Source organism: Choloepus didactylus, chromosome 8 (assembly GCF_015220235.1).
Source record: "Choloepus didactylus isolate mChoDid1 chromosome 8, mChoDid1.pri, whole genome shotgun sequence".
NCBI classification, from domain to species: Eukaryota; Metazoa; Chordata; class Mammalia; order Pilosa; family Megalonychidae; genus Choloepus; species Choloepus didactylus.
The window spans coordinates 51,684,073-51,704,209 of record NC_051314.1 but is presented as its reverse complement, the minus strand read 5'-3'; the positions used below and the strand labels follow the sequence as shown (position 1 = coordinate 51,704,209).

Below are 20,137 nucleotides of genomic sequence, written 5' to 3'. Positions count from 1 at the left end.
TTAGTCACAGAATCTTCTGTAGCTCTTCAAACCAATTTTAAAATCGCAAGATATATATATGTCAGATTTTTAAGTAGAAATCTTTAAAAATAAAAATTTAAAAGCTATGTTTTTGGCCATCCAAAATGATTCTGAACTATGTCGTACTAATGAACTATGTAGTATGAGTCTACACTAGAAGTCACATAACCACTGTACAAACTGTTTTTCCTTTTAGAAAACAAAAAAAAGAATTCTGAAAGAAAGAAAATAAAGAAAAATTATCCCAGAATTCTTAAGAGAACAGTAAGTACTTTAAAGATATAATAATTATAATAGCACTTCTATAAAATGAGATCCTACAAATTTCTTTTATAGAAATATTCACCTTTTTATTTTATAAAATAAGAAATTTCATAGAAAGCAACTAGAACCTTCTAACACTCAATTTCAGTTTACTGGGTAAACTATAAATCATTTATACTATAATCCTCTTAAATAAGAGGTAAGGTAATCCTTGTAATACATCTATGGGGCAGAAAGTGTTTATGTTGATGCCATCCTATCTTTTAACAGCATATAATTTTAAATTCTGAAGAACAAAAGAATAAATAAATAAAATTTCATCAGTTCAGGCACCTCATTTTTTCTGTATATGATATAAAATGCAATAATTTTGAACAAAATTTTAAACTGAATCGATATAGTTGATTTATCTGTTTATAGTCTAATCGTGGTTGCAGATTGGCAAACATCTGCAGTCTTAAAATCTTTAGCTTACTCTCATTAGTATATCTTTCTAATAATCTCACAACTTAATTATGAAATCAATTTTCTTATTTAGCTATTATTTGATAATGATAATATTTTTCCTTAATGTGTTTTTGTTAAGCAAAATTAAATATATTCTTGATGACATGCTTTAGGGTGGAGTTGGGTGCATTGTAAAGACTTCCTAGATACAAATAATTACAAATTTTGAATATGTGAATATCGGAAATAAGAAAATAGTAGATGGAAAAGCAAAATCTATGTGGATGACCCCCATTGAAACACATTTAATACTGTAGGTGTTTTGAAATGACTTTGCAAATTCAGATATCTAAAATTTCAGACAGAAGTATGAAAGTTAAATGTAGTGAATAAAGAAAATGATAAATCTATATCTTGGTGTATTTGTAAGTGATATAAAAAATAGAAACCCATAAATAAGTTTTCTAGGATATAGATAAATTACACTTACCTAATAAAATTTCCTAGTCCCCATAAAACCTTAATGTATAAATCAGCATCATAATTTTCAATGATTAAATACATTATCATGGTTATGATATAAATTTAATTTCTCTTAAACCTATTTTATGTATTTATTGACGTGTGAGAGCAGCAAGGAAAGAAGGATGTTCCTTTGCTCAACTGCCTGAGTATTATTCATGTGCAGCCTCACTTTACACAATTCACTCTATACCTTATTTTTTGCCATAGTTATAAATGACCATACACTTTAAATTTTTAAGTCAGCAATTTATAAAATCCGAACTACAACATTTTCACTCTTTGAAAAATTGTTCCTTGCTTTAAAAAAATAAACTCACATTATATGAAGCTCTCTTTTGAGATAGTAGAGCAGTTTATGAACATGTTTACAGAGTTCTAAGGATAAAATAATACTTTAAAAATCAGATATTCCTATTATATTTTTTTAAAAACCTGTCAATCTGAATTGCAAGATCTTTGGTGAATGAGCAATTTCTTTTTTAAAATGCAATTTTATTGAGATAAATTCACACCATATAATCCATCCAAAGTATACAATCAATGACTCACAGTATCATCATATAGTTGTGCATACATTGCCATAGTCAATTTTAGAACATTTCCATTACTCCAAAGTAAAGAAAAAATAAAAATAGAAATAAAAAAGAACACCCAAAACATCCCATACCCATTTCCCCCTATTTTATATATATATACATATATGTGTGTGTGTGTGTGTGTGTGTGTGTGTGTATGTGGTCTTTATTTTATTGCTCTTCGAGCAATTTTCTTTTTGACATGGTTCATCATCTCACTGACCAAACAGGGTCAACTAAGTCATTTGGTCAATGCATAAACATTTCTCAGCACCTAACAATTGTCCCACAAGAAGCCTAGGCTCTCTTAAACTTTACTTTCTTTATTATAATTCAGTTTTTAAACATAATTTCAATTCTGTACATTACTCATTAGAAAAAAGTTTAATGTTTAAATGGAAGAATCAGATTTATTTGTTTTAAGCTCTTTATGCAAGAACTAGATAATACCTACCTAATGCCCTCACAATTTCTTAATCCTCCTGTAATTTCCTGTGGGAAAACATCAATGGCTACTTTTCTGGTCTAATTTATGCATAAGTTATTTGGCTTATTAGTCAGGTGTGACATGTAAGTTCTTTGATTTGACCTGTAACTTTCATAATAGCATTTGAAATAGAATTCAGTATAGCATACTTTGGAAGAATCTCATTCAAATACTGAGATCTCCTGTTCATTTAGAATATTCCAAGAGAAAATAATTTACATGCTTCCAAGCAAGAAATAGTGCCTCTTCTTGGAATATTATTATAGTTTGGACTGTTTTTCTTTTCAGCTTTTAATTGTCTGTTACTGAACAACTACATACTTACTCATAAATAACATGCAAGAAAAAATATCTGCCCTTATAATAAAATGTGTTCTTTATTACTAAACATTTTTATGGACTATTTTGAAGGGAAATACTCTGAATTAAAATTACATTATTTAAATATAAGTGTCTTAACCTCCAAAGAGTTCATGAGGTAGGGGTGGTAAGTACATGGAATAAAGCATGTTACAAGGTGAGGACACTAGAGAATACAGTGACTCCTTTTTTATCTTTGTCTCTAGAATATGTGCTTATTTGCAAGCCAATGAATAATGAATGAATTTTCATAATTTGAATTTGAATTAAAGCCTTCTAAAGGAAAGATTTTCAGCATGACATGCCATAAAGCCTCCTACAATTTTGCCCCAAAACCCATAGCTTAAGAACAATTTGTTAATTTATTAAAACATTCTTAAAGATCATTAGAGCACACTGAATTTATATTTCACAAAAAGGTGCAGAAAATTTAAGGGGAAAAGGCCAGTGAAAATTTTATTTTAAAATAGTTATTTTCCTCTCTATCACTGAGCACTCAGTGTTACTTTCAAGAACTCCATGGGCCTGCTCTCCGTAGACTCTGATTACACTGAATAATAATAACAAAGAGAATGCATTGAAAAAAACATTCAGATGTTCAGGCATCCTTCTTGGAAACTATTCATCTTATCCTAGATTTGCTAAACCTCTTTAAATACTACTGGGAATTGATGTTCTAACTAAAAACTTGACTATTATTAACAACCTAGCTTCCTAGCACAACAAAGAGAACAGGAAGTTTTTGGTTCTTACCTAATGAAAGTAGGTTTTGACAAAGGAAATATTTTGTGATTGATTAGAGAATGAATATATATGCAAACACCTCTCACATTTCGTTTAGTCAAAACTGCCCCAATGAAAAGTAACAAGTCCCTGAAATCAAAAAGTTTAAGCCAGTGGGGAGGGGAGGCTATGGGTGTATCAGTATTGCATAGCTAGGAGAAAATTTACAGGTTATCTAATCTGATAGTATCCTTTTATAGAGATTATCTCATTTAATATTCTTATTTATAGAGGGCCAGATAGGTTAAGTCATTTACCCAAGCTTTCATTCTAGCGGCAGAACCAACACAATTTCTGGCCTAATTAACCACCCACTATTTTTTCTATCTGTCATGTTGACTAAAAGTGCTTATACAAAAAATGAGGGTCCCAGAACTGTTCAAAATGTCTCTTGTCCACATTTTACAACTTCTTTCATCCAAATTCCAATGAAATTTTATGTAAATAACTCTTTGCATAGACTTTACCTGTCTAGAATCATATATATATATATAAAACTCATCAAGATAATGTTTATAGTGGAAATAATTATGTATGGAGAGTTCAGGAATCCAAGTTCTATTCTTGGCTACATCCAACTCCCCCTCTCAAAGTGAAGAGCCCAAGAGCTAAGATGAAGGTGATGCCATTCAAGATCACACAGCTCAACATTGCTGGATAATAATAATGCACAATATAATATATACCTACAATCTGCCATAGCAGTCGTTAGGCATTTATTCTGATTTTCTGTTTTCTCATCTGGATGATGCAATACATATCTTCCCACCTACTCTCCAAAGTTCTCTTGAGATCAAATTAGATATATCAAGATCCTTGTAGTGCTATTTCATTGTTAGTTATGGTTATTAAATCAGTGATATAAAACCTTACGTTATATGACTATGAAGAGAACTTTTTTTGGGGTGAAAATTTGCCTTTACTGCCTTGGTAGCCCAATATATCATTTTACAAGAGTGTGTTGCTCTTGAGACCCAAGTTATTAATTGATTTCTGCCTTACACAAAAATGGTCATCCTGCCAAAAATTCCCTTTTCCTTGAATTCATAATTTATCCTTTATTCCTGATCAGCTTTCTTACACCTAGGTCTAAGAGGGACCATGCATAAAAGAAAGAGATATAATTAAGGAAAAGGAACATTTATTGGACATTTACTTTCTGTCATGTGTTCTACTAGGCATAGAATTAAATTTCATTTAATTCTCAAAGATCTCTTCCTATATTATCATGATTTTATAGATGATGAAAATGAAGATTAAAAACCTTAAAAAGTTAGCCTAATTAGTAATCAGAAGAATTACAGCTTGAACTCTGGTCTTCCTGTTACCTCTTTCCAAGATATCACTCTTAACTAAACACATCACAACTGATCAAGGCAAGGCATATGTCACTTTTGTATAGGAATGACAGCAGGTTGGGTGGTGGGATGAGTACGGAAAAATGATATTTTTCAAATATCATCGGCCCATGCAAAATACTTAATGTACATATGATATTGCTTTTCTTTACTACTTATTAATAAACATTAGATTACATCATATAAATTTGTCCTTCAGGTGCTAAAATTAAGCCACAGTAAAAGAATTTAATTATTAAAGACAGCCATCTTTAGATAGAAAGGTAGAACCAAAATTAAAATGGATGATAGCCATAAGGATAATAGATCACATAAAGGAAAAGTACTACATTTATTTTGTTTGTAAATTAAGTAACAATAAAACAGATGCTAACAATATTTGCTTCTTAGATTGTTATGTGTACTACATTATCTGGACTTACTCTCACAAGTACTTTCTTTAGTATGATTTTGGAAATTCATTCCTTTATTCATTCCTCATTCATTATTCAACAAATGCTACTGAGTACTTATTGTATACATTGCTCCAAGTGCTAGAGATATAGGTGTGACCAAAACATAGATAGCTTCTGCCATCATGTGGTTTACATTTTAGAGTAATTACAAATATCAGAATGTTTACTTCATAAAAAGAATAACAGTACTATTTACTTATAGTAATAGACAGTCTTTACAAGATGTTCTTATTAACCATTATCAAAATCACTTTATGTTTTTATTCATCAAGTAACTGAGAATTTTGTAGCTTTCTTTGGGAAAGATTTCACACAATCTTTATTATACATGACAAAGATAAAGCTAATCAATAATTCATGACTAAAGGTGGAAGTTCCAGTTTCCTACAACATTGTAGATAGAGTCCTCTATTATCTCATGATAGCATTGCTTGGAAACTCATTTTCTGGGTTCAAATCCCAGCTCCACCATTTATCAGCTATGAGACTAGGGAAAATTAGTCGACATCACTATGTTTTAATTTCTTCCTTGGGTACTTGTGATAATTAAATGAGTTAAAGATGTGATATCTTTGTTTAGGTAACCATGTCTGGTTAATAGTAGGCACTATATTAATGTTAGCAATTATTTGTGAGAATTCAGTCCCTTATTTCTAGAAACTCATCAGTCTTTGAACTGGAAGGTATTGAGATTAGGCTTTATTTTTTCAGAAAAACTTTATCATCATACATGATTCTGAAATATAATTGTATACTTACAAAAGAGATGAAATTGGAGTTACTAGAGAAGTAGCATTTGTAGTTTTAAAGTATCATTTAGAGTCTGAAGTGAATAAGACTTTAAAACAAATGATTTTTCTGTCTGAATAATTACTGCTAATTTTGATCTGCTATAACATTCAGATTTATGCATTTATTTATTGGTGCCATCGTATTATTTTGGATTGCATTATTCTTTTCTGTGATTAAGAACATAGCCACTGGACAAAGAAGCTGGTTCTGCCAATTGCTGCCTGTTTGTCTTGGGGAGACACTATAAGTGTCAGTGTCTTCTTCTGTAAAAATGGGAATAATAAATTCTATCTTAAAGGCTTCATATGAGGATTATAAGACATTTGTTAAGAGTTAATTACAGAACATAATAAAATAGCATCAATAAATTGTAACTTTATTGCTATAGTGCTAATAAAAATATCTCCTTTGCTATTCCGAATGAGCATTCTTTTAAAATTGTCAAGCATCTACAAGTCTGCAGGGAGTAAAGAAGGGAAAGTGTGAAGGAGGAAGGAAAAGTGGAGGCTGGTTGGAAATCTTGTATGGGAGATGAAATTTGGTTTGGATGCAGTGAGATGTAGGTTTGCTCTGGGAGAGGTCCTCTGTGATTCCTCACCTTGAAGGCTTCTTCCTTCTTTAAGCAGATATGAAATGATACAATGTCAACAGGACTCCCTTTCCAGGAAGTCAGAGTAACACTTGAGACATTGTGACAGTCTTCATGGCCCTAAAAGTAAGCTGATGCAATATGATTTGAAATGTACCAAAATGGCTTTTTACCCTACCATGAAATTAGTTCTTTTGTGCTCTCAAATGGGTTGGTTTTCTCCAGAAGAAGCAGACCTAACCAAACAAGGCTGAGCATGTCTTTGAAATAAATTATGTCCTATACATGTTATTGCTTATACATTGTAGAAGTTAAGGGCAGTTTTAGGCCATTGCATTACAAAATGATACCCTCTCCTTTAAAAAAAAAAAAAATACATATATATATATATATATATACACACACACACATATATATATAATTTTGTGAGTGATATCTGATAATTAAATCATAAAATTATTCTTTCACCAAAGAAATCTCAGGCTAAATTGCTTATTTTGCTGCTTTTTCTCCCAAGATAAAGAATATTTTATGAGTTTCTCCTCATTTTAGTACCTCAATTAATTATGCTCTGTTATAAATTCTGACTCTGTCATTTTAATTGGCTTTATTGTTTGGGGTCATTCTTTTGCAAATACAATAAAAATCCCTTTATAATACTGACATGGAATGTCAACACTAACATCACTCTTCCTTTTAATGTCAAATCATGCTCTACTTCTAAGAGATAAGCATATCCCAATCTTAGTAATAGTGATTGCTATATCAACAAAATGTAATTCATGGTAAATACTTTATCATTTTTTCTCCTTTACTTAAAATTTAGTTATTACTTATATTACTGACAATTTTATTTCTTTCCTGTTCCAAAATATGAAAAATCTGTTTTAGCATATGCTCCATTGTACATTTCAGCAATTTATTTCCTCTGTTCTTATGATTAAAATGAATTGCTTAACCCTGCTATTGTTTTTATTTCTGGTTTCAAAAATAATGTTTATGAATTTGTACAAAATGTTGCAGACTTTGGGAACGCTGTCTCTATACAAATGCACAAAATACATTGGTTTGCTAACTCATATGGCCCCCAGAAAGTGATATATTATGAATTTTCAATAGTCTAAAATGTATTATAAGAAATAATTCTTAGCAGCAGATTTGCGAGTTCTTCAAGGGTTTTGCTTATTCATTTTATGTTTGCATGTAGCATTGACATAATTTGCTGGAACGTCTTCTATTATAACATCTTATATTAGGTATGTAACATCTGAACTCTAATGGTTTTAATCTTGGATTCCCATTTCCCTTCTTTTCAAATTTTAAAGACTTTCTTAAGGCCCCTATCCATCTCTTAGAGCATTATATGTCATAGTATTTATAATACCATTGTATTATAGAATACATGAAGTTCTTATTAACTAAATTATACCTATTAACATAATTTTATTTATTTATATAGCAAGTGTTTCCAATTGTTATAAGAACTGAATAATTATCTGTGTGTTTTACAAAAGGCAAAGCCAAGTTGGTTATTATATGAGATAACTGACATACTGGAGAAAATACAGATAGTCCCCAACTTAATAAAGAGTTATGTAACAAAATTCATTTTAAGAAGTTTTCTTTCAGTTTCATAAGCTGGACGTGTTCCCAGAGGGTTGCACAAACAAACCTGTGAAAACCCATGGTTTATACTGGCCCATAATCTTTATAGCATTGGGAATGTCAAGTGCATGAGTAAGAGGGAGACAAGAAGCAAAATGTTCCTCCATTTTTCCTGACTCTCTAGCGACCCTGACCAAAATTTGAAAAATAAGTAAAGCTGGCTTTTCACACTGTCTGATATTCTTGAGCTGCCTTTTCTTTCTAGTGGTTTTGGTTCCAAATTTCCTAACCCTACTTTTCTCTTGATCACAATGCCTCCATTTAGCTGGGTCTGAGAAAACTTCTAAGAAGAAAGTACCTAGATCAGATCAAGATATTCACATGGACTTTAAACCTCCCCTGTACCACCCCTTACGCCCCACCCCCTGCCAAGGACAGTTGTTAACCCAACTGAACATAGAAACAATCTGAGGTAAGGCATTTTATGCAGTGTGAGATCGTAGGGGTGCAAGTAGATATTTGGGGTGGGAACCAATGCCGATGTGGTGCAGTACCTGGAATCAGCATCCCTGCTCTGCTTGTGAGGTATCACTTCTTCCAATCCTTCACTTCAGAGTCCAGGAATTCTCTATTTTAATACCTACAAGTTTCACCAGGGCTTGTTTCAGAACTTATGATAGGAATCTGGCGGTGAGTGAAGGGCATGTAGGCTGTGGAGATTATGTTTCTTTTTCTCTGTAATATCTCTTATTTAAAGTATATAATTACATAATTCCATTTCTTTACACTTTAATTTTTTTTTCAATCCTTTAAAAAGCTAAAAGGTAAAACCATCCATTCATGAAGTAAATATTTATGTGCCTCCTCTATATGAAGGAAATTATTTTTTGTTCCATTGGTACCTCCTCTGGTATCTGACAACTCAGGTCAAGGAAATAATCTTAGAAATTTAATTTTTCAATATTTATCATAATTCTAGAGCTCAAAAGTGAATATAATATGTTTTCAAAAATAACTCCACTAATAATGATCGAACAAATGCTGTGCTCGTTCTGTGCTGGCATCAACAATTATGGAAGGGTGTGGTTAGGACAGGCCAGCCTATGACACCTGTTCATGCCAGGCCATTATCAGGCAGATGGAGCCAGCTCACACCTCTGCCCCAGGACTTGCAACAACCTTAACTGAGCACTCACTCTCTGCTGAGTGCTTTGCATGTCATTTCCTTCTCATGAGGTCCAGTCTTGTGTCCACATTTCACAAAATTAGGAGGCTGAGATTGACAGAGGCAAACTACCTTGTCCAAAGTAACGCAGCTTATAGATTTAGGGCCAGATGCAGACCTGGGTCTGTATAATGCTAAAACCTGTACCCCCTTAGCCATTATGCAAACCACTTCACAGGTTTATACCGAAATGATGTTTGAAGAGTTTCTGTCTGCATGAGAGGGTGTGACCCCAAGGGTGACGGGCAGGTCATCTTTGCAATCCCAGATCTCAGCACAGCATAGACACTACTCAATGCTGGTTGAACCAAAGTGACAACGATTTTACCATGATATTGGCTTTATTAAAATTCAGTGTGCTCTTATTTTTACCCACTAAACCTAGATTCTCCATGTCCTCAAGCACTCCATTAAATTATGCTTTTATTTTCAGGAGCTGTTTCTTTAGCCTTGTACAGATCTATAGTGTATTGAATTAAAGTAGCTGTCTGCAATGAGATCCTTTTGCCAATTGTCTAACTAAAGGATGCGATGCAAATACAGAAATGCAATGAGTTCATGATTTGTAGGACTTCTCCCTTTTTTATATCAGAAACCCTAAAATTAATAATGAAACACTAGTTTAGTATAGGCAGTTAGCAAAAGAAATAAATGGATTTAAGATAATTTAGAGTTTCTGAGTCATAAATATGCCACATTTTAACTGCTCAGACTGAAATTAGCCAGTCTTCATTGTTGTCTGACGTTTTTATACATTGACTGTTCTTTAGAATAATTGTGAAGCTAGGGGCATGTTTAAATTGCCAGTTCTCTAAAAATAAATAGAATAATAGGGAGAGGTGTGTCAATTCAAAATAAGAATGAAAATTTATGGCCTTCAACTTTTCTAAAACTACAGTTTAACTTCTAAACTGTGTATTATGGAATAATGTTCTTCAAGAGTTACTGGCTGAATCTTAAATCAATAAGAAAGAAATAACCTCTATTTATTCACTCCTTCAAATTTTCAACAAGCATTCCTTATGTGCCTGCTAATAATTTATAGCTAGCATTTATTGACTGCAAGGTACACACACATAAATACTATGTATATATCTTGTATGTATCTTCTAATACACAAGCCTTTTCTCTAATCTTCTAATCCTTACATTGCAAGGTAGACATCATCACCATTTTATCAATGAGGAAGCTGAGGTTCAAAAGGTTAAGTGATTTTCACAGTTAATAAGTGTCAGAGTTGGAATTTGAAAGCGGGACTTTTAGATACAGTACTGTCACTCTCATGCTGCCCCCTACGCGTCATGCATGGCATTATGTGCTGGGGAAGCAAAGATGAATACAGCACAGTTTCCATGTAATCCACATTATCGTAAAGTAAATGGATATTTTTATATTAACTGAAATAAAATAGAATGTGTAATGATGAGAAGTATTTTGGAAACCATAAAGCCTGAAAAGCTTTACAAAGAAGCCATTCCATCTTGACCTTACATAACTTAGTTCCATGCTGTTTATTTATTTCATTTTGATTGGGAAAGAATTTAATTTAACACATGGTATGGTTGTTAGGGTTGAGGCTGTAATGACAAAGTGAAGGTCAAGTGAAAGAGTTTTAAGTTTATCTTTAGGCAGTGGAAAACTGTTGTTTCAATATTGTTGTTTTTCCTGCTTAATCTCTCAGTCTATAGGAGCATCAGTAAGTAGCAAGAAAAAGAAAGATACATAAAAATAATCCTTTCATAGTTTATGTTGGATTTTTCTTCTTTTTTTTTTTTTTTTCATTTTCTTGCATTATAGAAATAATTAGCGATTTAACTGAATGACCTTTCCTCTTGTTCAGAACCATCATGACTCTCAGGTAGTTCACGACAGCAGATTACATTGTAACATCTTCTTGTTATTTTCTGATCTGTTGGGTGAGGCGCTTAAGCCTGCTACCCAATGTCAATGTTGCTTTAAGTTACAGTTATAAGAAAATTTCACAGTGCTGTCATGCTTTTAGTTAATATAATTTTGTGTTTTGCTTGGGAAAGACAATTTTGATAGTGTCTTATTGATTCAGCTGTTTTCTGACAGTAGCTACCTACCAGGTTTGCCTTCATTGACTTTTCAATGTTCTGTTACAAATAACTTGCATGTACAATTTGATATTGAGGAACACAGAAGATTCCCCATTGTGCGTGAAGTTGGAGCAGCTCTGAGCCATGAGGTAGTGAGTGCTTATTATCATTCTGAAAATCACCCTGTGTTCTAGGCTGTTGCCATAAAAGGGTTGTGTTTTCTCTGCTATTCTTTTTTCTTCTCTTTGCTTTATTCTTCCAGACATTCCAGTGCACTTCTTATTCTTTAAAGGTTTCAACTTCATTCTTAGAAGTACCCCATGCTGATACTGCAACTTGAAATATAAAGATATAAAGTCTTAGGTGTTTTCTTTTTTTTTTTGTCACATGGACTAGAAGCTAACTTGAATTCCAAGCAATTTTTTTGATAGTGCAATTTAAAAGAAATCTTTTTGTGGGATGTTTCTAAAATTGTGGGTGATAAGAAATGTCTGTTATAATCATAATAAAAGTAACTATCATTTGTTGAATACCTACCATTTGCCAGGCTCAGTGATTAACAATTTTTATGTTATCACCAATTTTGACAATCCTGAAAGGCAGGTATCATTACCCCACTTTACAGATGAGGAAGCTAAGACTAAGAGGTTAAATGACTTGCCCAAAATAATAATAATGACTTCTATCCTTCTAATCATTGTTGGCTTTTCTGTCTAATCATGATTGGCTTTTCTCTAAACTGATAATAACATTGTTTGAATTTGCCTAGCACTTCACAAATTCTATAGCAGTTTCACATATGGTACCTCTTTCAACCTCACATTTTATTCTTTATGATACCATCTTGAAGCTCTGGATTCAGAACCTGATTATGAATTTCCTTATACTGAAATATGACCCTCTGTTAAGTTAGCATCATTTGTAAAAAATGGCTTCATCTCTACCAACTGCTAGTTTATATTTTTACTTTAATCAGGGGAAGAGTGGCTGGAGAGCTCACTTGTTGATACCATGATAGAATTTGTGGTATTATTCTTACCCAGGCAATAGTTCTATGAAGCAGAAGCAAAATAATACTTTTGAGACCAAACTGCTCAGTCCCACAAAACTGCAGCTATAATTCCTGCTGTCATCTATGAAGGGATCCAAGCCAAGGAGCATCTTTGTCCTTTGAAGACATTCCCAGCCCTGTGCAAACTGTCCCCATATTTTCTTATATAAACCAATGCATCCTATTCATACACATGAATAAACGTGTGTGTGTGTGTGTGTGTGTGTGTGTGTGTGTGTGTGTGTGTGTGTGTATGTCGTATTATATATGGAGAGAGATACACAAAGATACAGTAACATGAAAATGACTAGTAGATACATTTCTGTTTCATCACTGGTATTTCTTAAAACCCAATTACATCAAATTATCTGAAGCAATTTATAGATGGGAAGCAGCAATTGGGTACAAAGAACAACAAGCAAAGAGGTTATAAGATTAAATGGAGGAAAGCAACGAAACAGATAAAGCAACACATATACTACCCTCCATGGGAATACCAGACCAAACTACTCACCATTCTGGAAAGCACCTGTTCTCTTAAATGTCAGAGCCTTTACCCAAGTCTCTGACCCCACTTTTCCCAACCTATCTTCCTGCTAGGCTGAGTTAGTTGCTTCCTCTCTACTGTGTTTCCAGAGAATCCAGGACATGCCTCCACTTCAGCACTCATGTCATATGATGGATATGAGCCAACAGCAAGGTCATCTGGCCACTCCCCACCCTCACCTGTCCAGACAACAATCCAGCACTTTGAGCACAATGTCTAACACACAGCACATGATTCTATTCATTCATTCAACAATGTCAGATCCTGTGCTAACACCAAGTGCTATAATCAAAGAATGTTTGAAGAAAGAAGGAAAGGAAGAAAGGGAGTGGGATGGTGAAAGGGAGGGAGCAGAGAAAGGAAGGAAGAAAGAAGGCCATAGATGTAAGTAAAACTGTAATAATTTGAGATAGCAAATAACATTTCATAAATCTGATTGTTTTCTTTCAGCAAAGAAAATTATTTGAGAAAATAGATACTTCAGAGAGCTTCAGAATGCACAGTATAAATGAGGGGAAATGAATATTATATAAGACTAGAAATCAGGTCTTAGATGTTTTTCTTTCTCTTAAATTTGTAAGTTTATTTTTCTTATAACGAAAATATTTCTGTTCACATATGTGAGAAGACAGGGCCTTTGCTTACTCCATAGCTAACAAATTTTAGAAACAGACTCTTTCATATATTTTTATAATGCAATAAGTTAAGTGAGAAGGCAAAATAATATTATCTTCCAATCTTCAAATTTCTGCATTAAAATATTCCTGAATAATGCAAAATCCACCATCTTCACACAAGTGTGTATGTGTTGGAGTGCATTTCTTTTTGGTCTGTTTGAGACCAAAACATGGTAATTCATGCCAGTGTTTCTGGTAGGAACTATCCACTCACATCTCCCCATTCCCTCCTCCCTCCCCATTTACTGTTCCTTCTCCTGTATAGGCTCTCCATAGCTTTGGTTCCTTCCTTTTCTTTTCTCCCCTTTCAGCTCTGCTTTCACCAGCCTTAAGGAAACCCCTGATATTCCTATTTCCTCTAGAGCTTCCAACACATGCTGCCATTCCACTGCTCTGCATACATTCCAATCAGAAACCCAGGGGTGGAGTATGTATTATGTCCCCCAGAATGGCATGTTCTTTGATGCATTCTTGTGGGGGCAAATGTGTTAGTGTTGATTATGTTGGAAACTTCTGATTGAGTGTTTCCACGGAGATGTGACCCACCCAACTGTGAGTGGCACCTTTGATTAGGGTGCAACCTCTTGATTGAATGTTTCCATGGAAATGTGGCCCCGCCCATTTAGAGTGGGTCTTGATTAGTTCACTGGAGTCCTATAAAAAGAGCTCACAAACCTCAGAGCAACTGAGAGTGACATTTTGAAGAGAAGCTGCAGCTAAGAGAGAACAAAACACCCCAAGAGCAACATTTTGGAGAATGCCATTTGAAATGCAACCTGGGAGCAAGCGGATACCCAGCCATGTGCCTTCTGAGCTAACGGAGGTTTTCCGGATGCCAATGGCCTTTCTCTAGTGAAGGTACCCTATTGTTGATGCCTTACCTTGGGCACTTAATGTCCTTAAGACTGTAAATTTGTAACCAAATAAACCCCCTTTATGAAAGCCAATCCATTTCTGGTGTTTTGCAAAACGGCAGCATTAGCAAACTGGAACAGTACCAGAGGAGGCTTTCCTGCTGCTTAGTGATGTAGACTGATTCCAGTTCTGGTCATATATCTTAGAAAAGAACATATCAAATATAACAGATATTTTCTTGTGCAGTACTTCCTATCTCTCTGCTTCAGAAAAGTGAAAATCCCAGTAACACTCGTTAGTAGTCACTGTAGGATATCTCTGGGTGTTTTAGTTACCTTGGCTATTTAAGCAAATAATATGAAATGGGTCAAGTTAGGCAATGGGAATTTATTAGCTTACAGTTTTGAAGCTAAAAGAAAGTCCAGATCAAGGCATTAACACAAAACTTTCTCCCCAAAGACTCTGGCCTTCTGGGGATGGCTACAGTGATCCTTGGCTCCTCTGTTAAATGGCAAAGCATGTGAGACCAGGCATCTCCTGGTCTCTTCTCTTCTCTTCTGGGTTCCATTTCACTTCTTGCTTACTGTGGCTTTTCTGTCTGTGTCTGAATTTCATTCTCTTTTATAAACGACTCCAGTAATAGGATTAAGGCCTGTCCTGAATGAGATGGCTCACACCTTAACTGAACTAACTTCACCCAAAGGTCCTACTTACAATGGGTTCACACTCATAGGAATAGATTAAATTTAAGAACATGTTTTCCTGGGGTGGTTACAGCTTCAAACCACCACACTGAGTAAGAAGATAAATAGGAAGATAAATAAATTCAAGAAAAAAATCAAGGATAGCTTTTGAATATTTATTATTGTATCTTGAAAACCTTCATGATCGCTTCCCAATTTCTGAATCAAACCTGGTCAACTCTTCCTCCACTATCTTGAAATCTATAGGACAATCAAAATTATAAAATGAGAAAGGAACATTTATTAGCCTTTGTGTGTTTATATGCATAAAACATGCTGTATGAATTGGTTTGAATTTCCCTTCTTTTTATTGTCTTATGGTATAATTGCTAATGAGCAGAAAATTTAATGTTGTTTTTTTTTTAAGTAGAGGAAAAGTTAGTACCCTAAAAAAAGGGTGGCAAAATTTACAAGAGAACAAAGTAATTATTCACAAGATAGAAAAAGCATATTTCACATAAATGATTGGGTTATGGATTGTTGGGGAAGACCATGCCCCCCCCCACAAGTATGTATATATCACCCCCATATGCAAATGCACAGGCCATACACTAGCACACATGCACACATGTACTCACACACACAGAGCAAAGTTATGCTCCCAATTTAATTAGCCAAGGATGCAACATGTTGTCATGTGCTTCTGTTTCATATCAAACATCACATCTTTCAGTTCCCAAACCAAACTCAGTGACATCAAGGTCGCATCCTCACAATTAGCCTAATAAAAAATCTGTAAAATGTGAATAATATCCTTGCTTAATGAAATAAATGAAATACTGCTTGTAACACATTTAATACATCTTCTGTACCAATGCTGGTACCTAAAAAAAGTTTAAAAAAAAAATAAATGGATAAGAGTGAAACAGAGTGTTATCTCTTTGTTACAATTAATGGTTTCCAGTTTCTCTTGGTCTGTTTGGTTTCCCCTCACATAATTCATTAGCTTAGACTCCATTGCTAATTGCATTTTCCAATTTTATCACTTCCTGTATGTTAAGATACATTAAAATGGACCCCCCAAGACCACGTTACTGTGTTTCTGAAACCTGGATAAAACCTGAAATCTTTCAAAGATAGGTCAGAAATACACATTATGTAAGTGTTATGTACATACTACCTTGATGTAGAGTATGTTTTGGGGATCAATATATCCAAACTCTGGGGATACTTTTCTGTTTCAACAAGCCAGTTACTTTGTCCTACTGTGAGAGTCAGGCCAGCTTATAAAATACAAATGCCTTTTCAAAAGAAAAGGTATTTTTAAGTGCTTTGAAATTTCAAGGAAATTATGATGCTATAGATGTTGATTAAAGGTAATTTTCTATTATCAAAGCATATAGCTCATGACTACCCATTCTTTCAGAAGTGCCTCATACAAAAATACAGCCCTTACATTTATGGAACTCTTTCCATTGAGTTCAATTTCAGTTTCCTGTCTTGAGTAGAGAAATTGAGTCGTGGAGCTGTGGAACAGAATTTGGAGATATACACTTGAATGCCATTTAAATATTAAAAGTATTATAGCAGTATATTGATATACAGACATTTTTGGAGAGCCAGTCCTAGGTCATTTTAAAAAATAGAAACTTTCAGGTGCTTTAGTTGGAGTTCCTTATGAAAAATTTCTTACAAAGCCAAGATCATAAAAGACCACAGCTTTCAAAAGACTATATAAACTTTGAAGCAGATAGCTAACAAGATTGAATGAATGCAAGTGAGACCACAGATGATTCTATCTACCAGCTAGCTCGTAATAAGACCTTAGTAATGTAGGGTTGTTGGGGTTTGCAGGTAAAACATCTATACCGACTGTACTTTCATGTTCGGTGGTGTAGAAAGGCAGATGGAAGAACTCACAATATGGACAACAAGGTCCTGAACTTCAGATATTCACTTAAACTTCCAGTTCCTTATCTAGCATACATTGTTCCCTAGAATCAAACTGCACTGGGCTAGAAACTGAGACTCAGAGAATATATTTGTCCAAGATCACACAAAGTAGAAACTGATTAGAACATGTTTTGTATCTCCGTGTTTCAGGGTTGAGTATAATCATTTGGCAACATTGCCTCTACACTTTTATTTCCCCAAGTACACACTCATAGAGCAAGCCTGAAAGCGGAAGTCAGGAGTCGATATCATCCCCAGTGCTACTTCATGCTTTGGATTACATTCTTAATAATTTGGGTTGTATTGCAAAAACCCACGCCAAAATGAGCCTTGATTCTTTTATGAAATCTAAACATACTGTCAAATCCAACCATGCAAAACAGTACCATTAAGTCAGCTTTTCACTCTTGTTTTGTGCCAAGTGGAGTGAAGCCTCTGGTGAACTGGATGGCTGAATTTCTTGCTTTCAATTTCAGAGAGCCCAATTAGTAATCATCAAACTTTAAAAAGCTGTCTAAAATAATTAATTAGTTCATAATTACTTGGAAGCATGTTTTATAGTGTACTATAATCTAATATCTGGTCTAAATGCTTGAAAGGGGTATCAGTTTCATTATTAAAGAATTAATTATAATTGGGCCTAATACTTCAGTGATGGAGTTTGAAAAATATACTCTGGGGATAAACTGTTCATATATGCAAAGTGGATAAATTCTTCTAGAGCTCAGGAGTGCTAGTTGTGTTCTGGAATTCTTTTCTGCTCATAATATCCCTTTATTAAGCGGTATAGCATTACCCTAAAAAAATTATGCCTCAGAGGAAGAAAGGGTCTCTTCTGTATGAATGTGTTTATCACTTATGGACAACTGATTGATTTACACTATCTCGAACATCTTCAGTAATCAGTAAATAGATACAATCAAAACAAGGGAACTAACTTTTGTTGAGTGCATTCATTGTATCAGCAACTATATAAGGGGAGTTTTACCCACATTATCCCATTTAGTCTAATAACATAATATAATAAAAACATTTACTCTGTGAGGGATGTAGGGAGAACTGATGATTTCCGAGTTAATAAGGGCATGACCTAGGAGCTGAACTCAGGCCTGTCTGTCCTGTTCATATGCTACCTACTGGGTGCCTTTATTCGACAGTTAGCTTTGTTTTCCAGCCAGTATTTTAATGCCAAATTCTCAAGAAATCAAGCATAAATACTAAATGCAATTGTTTTTTCAGTGAGGTAAGATTGTTAAAGAGCTTTCCATAAGAAAAGTTAAATGAAAGAGATAATATAGTAAACGTAGAATAATCACCTCACATTCTGATATTTTTTACAAGGCAATGTAAACAGATAAAAATTCCTCTCTTCTTATAAAAACAACCTAAACCAACTAGAAACTAATTTAATTATCAGTTTTATCAATATTCAATAGTGGAAATTCTCTCCACAAGTTAATCTAAATTTTCTCATTTGGAGGTGACAGCATTTTAATATGTTTTGGTCCTAAATGATACTATCTTTGCTATATATTAAAGAGTCCTTAGGTACTTGCAGACTAATTGTCCCTAGTCTTCTCCTTCCTGGACCATGAAAAGGAATTCCAAAGGAAAAAAAATGTAGCAATTTCTTTAACTTCCTACTTCCTTTTATGATCTACTAAATCAACTAAAATACTCAGCTTCTCAATAAATAAAGACCTGGGATCAGTATACCTTTCCTGTGCCCATCCATGTCAAAGAGAAGAAATAAATGGAGCATTCAATGCCCTTCCTGCATATTTAGGTCACAGAGAATTGTAAAAACAAAGCTGTGGCATTCAATAAAAGAAAAGCAGTTAATAATTATTATATTTGTGGGTAAATTGTAGAGAATTAATGTATTTTTAAAGGAAGGAGCATGGGATGATGCTCATCTATAAATGGCAATAAGATGAAACAAAAATACAGGTGATGTTCCTGATAATGGCTTCATGACAATACCAACCACAGCAGCTAAGAAATCTACAAGAAGACAAGTTAATCAAAACATCTTTTAGGCACTTCTTTTTTCTACTAATTTGCAGACTTCACAAAATATATTACATACATAATTGAGGCCAAAATGATGACTTAATTTCTTATTCAAATATGTCTGTTGAAAAATGCTTCACAAACTTTTCATTTTATCACATTTATTTTTATGGATTTATCTATATACATTCCTATTTTTCCATAGCTATGCTTAGGTATTGAGACTTCAAGTGAATTTATTTCTTTTTAATGTTTTATTATGGATACTGTAATATTAATTTTAACAATAATTAAAAACTACATTAAAATACAAAATGAGAGCTGGAAATTCCTGTTATATAAATTGATGGCTACTAATTACTACTTGAATGTTATTTGACATTGACATAAAAATATATGTGTCTGCCCATGAATACATGATAAATACAAATGTGAATATTTTCAGACATTAAAATTCCTTTATGGGACTCAGTCTTCTTAATAACCTAAAGTATTGTGTTTCTCTCTATATTTTTATTAAAGTGCTTGGTGAAAAGATAATTTTACTTTTATCTCTTTCCAAAAATACATATGCTGCTATTTGTGATGCAAAATGGAAAAACTGAATAGAGAAATTGAATATCTCATTATCTAGCAGATTCAATAAATAATAAATAAGAAAAATAAATATAAAAAGATGCTCAAATATAACCTTGAACATAATGTTTTGCACAGTTGTAAGAATTTTCAAGTACTATTCATTTTTCATTCTCTTAAATATTTCAAAAGCTACTTAAGGTGTCAGAGATATAATAATAATGCTTCCATTATAA

At 33.5% G+C, this 20,137-nt stretch overlaps 1 protein-coding gene across 4 annotated transcripts in view; it reads left to right on the top strand.

Moving 5' to 3' along the window:
- Window positions 1-20,137, top strand: part of SYT1 (synaptotagmin 1) — a 649,966-nt gene that overhangs the window by 206,688 nt on the left and 423,141 nt on the right. Inside the window, exon 3 of one of the 4 annotated variants that reach the window (XM_037847276.1) lies at window positions 218-285. The exons of the other annotated variants lie outside the window; for them this stretch is intronic. The gene's annotated coding sequence lies outside the window, so the exon portion shown is untranslated. The remainder of the gene's footprint in view (window positions 1-217; window positions 286-20,137) is intronic. 4 annotated transcript variants of the gene reach the window in all.